This window comes from Aotus nancymaae, unplaced genomic scaffold (assembly GCF_030222135.1).
Source record: "Aotus nancymaae isolate 86718 unplaced genomic scaffold, 86718_ANA_hifiasm-v0.15.2.pri h1tg000041l, whole genome shotgun sequence".
Lineage (NCBI taxonomy): Eukaryota > Metazoa > Chordata > Mammalia > Primates > Aotidae > Aotus > Aotus nancymaae.
Window position 1 is genome coordinate 39,808,061 of NW_026988455.1, and position 5,605 is coordinate 39,813,665.

Sequence of the window (5,605 nt, forward strand, 5' to 3'; positions counted from 1 at the left end):
GTTGTCCATGTGTCATAAATAGCTCTTATTATTTTGAGATACATTCCATCAACACCTAGTTTATTGAGAGTTTTTACCATGAAGGGGTGTTGAATTTTGTTGAAGGACTTTTCTACATCTACTGAGATAATCATGTGGATTTTGTCATTGGTTCTGTTTATGTGATTGATTATGTATATTGATTTGCCTATGTCGAACTATCCTTGCATCCCAGGGATGAAGCCAACTTGACTGTGATGAATAAACTTTTTGATGTGCTGCTGGATTTGGTTTGCCAGTATTTTATTGAGCATGTTTGCATTGATGTTCATCAGGAGTACTGGACTGAAATTTTGTTTTTTGTTGTATCTCTACCTTATTTTGGTATCAGGATGATGCTGGTCTCATAAAATGAGTTAGGGAAGTTTCCCTCTTTTTCTATTTTTTGGAATGGTACTAGCTCCTCTTTGTACCTCTGGTAGAATTCGGCTTTGAATCCATCTGGTCCTGGGCTTTTTTGGAGTGGTAGGCTATTAATTACTGCCTCAATTTTAGAATTTTTTATTGGCCTATTCAGGGATTTGACTTCTTCCTGGTTTAGTTTTGTGAGAGTGTATATGTCCAGGAATTTATTTATTTCTTCTAGATTTTCTTGTTTATTTGTGTAGAGGTGTTTATAGTATTCTCTGATGGTACTTTGTATTTCTGTGGGATCAGAGGTGACATCCCCTTTATCATTTTTTATTGTGTCTATTTGATTCTTCTCTCTTTTTCTCTTTGTTAGTCTCACTAGCAGTATATTTTGTTGATCTTTTCAAAAAACCAGCTCCTGGATTCATTGATTTTTTAAAGGGTTTTTCGTGTCTCTACCTCCTTCAGTTCTGCTCTGATCTTAGTTATTTCTTGTCTTCTGCTAGATTTTTGTTTCCTCTTGCTTCTCTAGTTCTTTTAATTGTGATGTGAGGGTGTTGATTTTAAATCTTTCCTGCTTTCTCTTCTGGGCATTTAGTGCTATAAATTTCCTTCTAAACACTGCTTTAGCTGTGTCCCAGAGAAGCTAGTATCTTGTGTGTTTGTTCTCACTGGTTTCAAAGAACTTATTTATTTCTGCCTTCATTTCATTATTTGCCCAGTAGTCATTCAAGAGCAGATTGTTCAGTTTCCATGTAGTTGTGTAGGTTTTGAGTGAATTTATTAATCCTGAGTTCTAATTTGATTGCACTGCGGTCTGAGAGACTGTTCGTTATGATTTCCTTTCTTTCACATTTTCTGAGAAGCGTTTTACTCCCAATTATGTGGTTGATTTTAGAATAAATGAGATGTGATGCTGAGAAGAATGTATATTCTGTTGATTTGCGGTGGAGAGTCCTGTAGATGTCTATTAGTTTTGCTTGGTCCAGAGCTGAGTTCGAGTCCTGAATATCCTTATTAATTTTCTGTCTTGTTGATCTGTCTAATATTGACAGTGGGGTATTAAAGTCTCACACTATTATTGCGTGGGAGTGTAAGTCTCCTTGTAGGTCTCTAAGAGCTTGCTTTATGAATCTGTGTGCACCTGTATTAGGTGCATATATATTTAGGATAGTTAGCTCTTCTTGTTGCATTGATCCCTTTACCATTATGTAATGCCCTTCTTTGTCTCTTTTGATCTATGTTCGTTTAAAGTCTGTTTTATCAGAGACTAGGATTGCAACCCCCCCCTTTTTTTTTTTTTTTTTGCTTTCCATTTGCTTGGTAAATATTCCTTCATTCCTTTATTTTTAGCCTATGTGTGTCTTTGCACATGAGATGGGTCTCCCTTTATCCCGTTTACATTTAAGGTTAATATTGTTATGTGTGAATTTGATTCTGTCACTATGATGCTAGCTGGTTATTTTGCCCATTAGTTGATGTAGTTTCTTCATAGTGTCAATGGTCTTCACAATTTGGCATGTTTTTGCAGTGGTTGGTACCAGTTTTTCCTTTCCATGTTTAGTGCTTCCTTCAGGAACTTCTGGATTCTTTACTAGGCTCTACTCAACTATGTGTGTATCCCTCCAGACATACCACACAATTCTGATTACTGTAGATAGATAATTTTAATATATTTCTTCAATTTGTCTTCTTTTTCAATATTGTTTTTAGCTATTCTAATTTCATATAAATATTAAGATAGTTTTGTCTATATCTATAAAATTATCTCCCTTAAATTTTGATAAGTATTTTAAACCTACACATCAAGAAGTATTGATATTTTTATTATATTGTCTTCCAACTTATGAACATAATATATCTATTCATTTATTTATCGATTTGATTTCTTTCATTATCATTGTGTTATTTTCAGCAGACTAGTATTATAGAGGTTTAGTTAGATTTACACCTAAGTATTTTTTTCAATAATTGTAAATGGAGTTGTAGTTTTAATGTTGGTGCCCACGTGGTTACTGTCAGTATATATAAATATAATTGATTAAAGTATATTTAATTCATGTCCTGCAAGCTCAATGAACTCATGTACTAGATCTGAAAGATCTTTTATATATTTCCTTGGAATTTTCTATATAGACAATTATGTCATCTGCAAATAGAGACACTTGTACTTATTTATTTTCTATATTTATTTCTCTTTCCTGTTTAAAACTTCTACCTTGATGTTAAATAAGAGCAGACATGCTTGTCTTATTCTGGTCATAGGAGAAATGCATTTGATCTTTCACTATTAAGTATAATATTAGCTGTGGGTTTTCTATATATATTCTTTATCAAGTTGAGGAATTTTAACTCTATTCTGATTTATCTGTGCATTTTTATAACAAATGGGTATTGAATTTTGTCAAGTGCTGTTAGTACATTGATTGATGTGATAATATGATTGTTTTTTATCCTATTATTGAATCGGCTTCATATCCCTTTAACAAACCCCACTTGGTCATATTATATATATAATCTTTTGATATGTTGTTGAAGAATTTTACGTTTATATGCAGGAAAGATATCTGCCTGTAATTGTATTTCACATGTATTTGTTTTGTTTTAGAATCAGAGTAATAATGGCTGTATTAGTCCATTCTCATGCTACTAATAAAGACATATTTAAGATTAGGTAATTTATAAAGGAAAGGGGTTTAATGAACTAGAAGTTCCACATGGCTGGGGAGGCCTCACAATCATGGCAGAAATGAAGGAAGAGCAAAGAGCTTTGTCTTGCATAGTGGCAGGCAAGAGACCTTTGCAGGGAAACTCCCCTTTATAAAACCATCAGATCTTGTGAAACTTATTCACTATCACAAGAACAGGAAAACTTACTCCCATAATTCAATTACCTCCCTCCACATCCCTCCCACGACACATGAGGATTATAATTCAAGGTCAGATTTGGGTGTTGACACAGAGTTAAATCATATCATTCTGCCTCCAGCCCCTCCCAAATCTCATGTCCTCACATTTCAAAACCAATTATGCCTTCCAACAGTGCCCTAAAGTCTCAGCTCATTCCAGCATTAACCCAAAAGTCCAAGTCCAAGTCTCATCTGAGACAAGGCAAGTCCCTTCTGCCTATGAGCCTGTGAAATCAAAAGCAAGTTAGTTACTTCCTAGATACAATAGAGGTAAAGGCATTGGATAAATACACCCATTTTAAATGGGAGACATTGGTGAAAATGTAGGGGCTGCTGGCCCCATGTAAGCCCAAAATCCAGCAGGGCAGTCAAATCTTAAAGCTCCAAAATGACCTCCTTTGACTCTATGTCTCACATTCAGGTCACGCTGATGCAAGAGATGGGTTCCCATGGTCTTGGGAAGGTATGCCTCTGTGGCTTTGCAGGATGCAGCCCTCTTCCTGGCTGCTTTCACAAGCTGGCATTGAGTGTCTGCAGCTTTTCCAGGCACACGGTGCAAGCTGTCTGTGGGTTTACCATTCTGGGGTCTGAAAGATGGTGGTCCTCTTCTCAAAGCTCCACTAGGCAGTGCCCCAGTGGGGACTCTTTCTGGGGGCTGGCACTCAACATTTCCATTTTGCACCTCCCTAGCAGAGGTTCTCCATAAGGGCTCTGCCCTTGCAGCACACCTCTGCCTGGACATGGTGGAATCTCCATGCATCCTTTGAAATCTAGACAGAGGTTCCCAAACTTCAATTACTGATTTCTCTGCACCTGTAGGCCCAAAATCACGTGTAAGTCACCAAAGCTTGGGGCTTGCAACTTCTGAAGCAATGGCCTGAGTTCTACGTTGGCCCCTTTTAGCCACAGCTGGGATTCAGGTCAACAAGTCTTGAGACTGCACAAAGCAGCAAGGCTCTGTGCCCAACCGACAAAACCACTGCTTCCTCCTAGGCCTCCAGATCTGTGATGGGACGGGCTGCTGTAAAGACCTTTAATATGCCCTGGAGACATTTTCTCCATTGTCTTGGCAAATAATATTTGGCTCCTCATTACTTATGCAAATTTCTGCAGCTGGCTTGAATTTCTCCTCAGAAAAATGGGTTTTTCTTTTCTATTGCATCATCAGGCTGCAAATTTTCTGAACATTTCTGCTCTGCTTTCTTTTTAAACATAAGCTCCAATTCCAAAACATATCTTTGGGATTACATAAAACTAAATGCTTTTAACAGTAGACAAGTCACCTCTTGAATGCTTTGCTGCTCAGAAATTTCTTCCACCAGATGGAGTGCAGTGTCGTGATCTCGGCTCACTGCAACCTCTGCCTCCCAGGTTCAAGCGATTCTCCTGTCTCAGCCGCCTGAGGAGCTGGGATTACAGGCATGCACCACCACACCCAGCTAATTTTTGTATTTTTAGTAGAGAGGGGGTTTCTCCATGTTGGTCAGGCTGGTCTTGAACTCCTGCTCTCAGGTGATCCGCCGGTCTTGGCCTCCGAAAGTGCCTACAATCCCAAAGTGAGATTATAGGTGTGAGCCACCATGCCCAGCCAGAAGGGATGAGTTTTAAGACGGGGCTATTTATCAAGTTAAAAGTTCCACAAATCTCTAGGGCAGGGGCAAAGTGACACCAGTCTCTTTACTAAAGCATAACAAGAGTCATCTTTGCTCCAGTTCTTAACAAGTTCCTTATCTCCATCTGAGACCACCTCGGCCTGGTATTTATTGTTCATATCACTATCAACATTTTGGTCAAAGCCATTTAACAAGCCTCCAGAAAGTGCATACTTTCCCACGTCTTTCTGTTTTCTGAGCCCACCAAGTCTCTAGGAAGTTCCAAACTTTCCCACAGTTTTCTGTCTTCTTCTGAGCCCTCCAAACTGGTCTAACTTCTGCCTGTTATCCAGTTCTACATTTTTAAGTATCTTTATAGCAACTCAAGAGAAGAGTCTGCTATATTTACCAATATTTTTGTTTACTGTATTTAGTCTTTCTTCCTGATGTCACAAGTTTTATTCTTTTGTTATTTCCTTTACTTTTAGAAATTTTATTTAGCCATCCCTATAGAGTAAGTCTCCTGGCAACATATTTTCTTATGTTTCCTTCATGTAGGAATGTGTTGATTTCTTGTTCATTTCTGAACGGTGTTTTCTCTAGATATAGAATCTCAATTTTTATTTTTTATGTTGGGATGCCTGTGTTTATATTATTGAGTTTTAAGTGTTCTTCTTTTTATATTCTAGTTATACATCCTCTGTCAGATATATC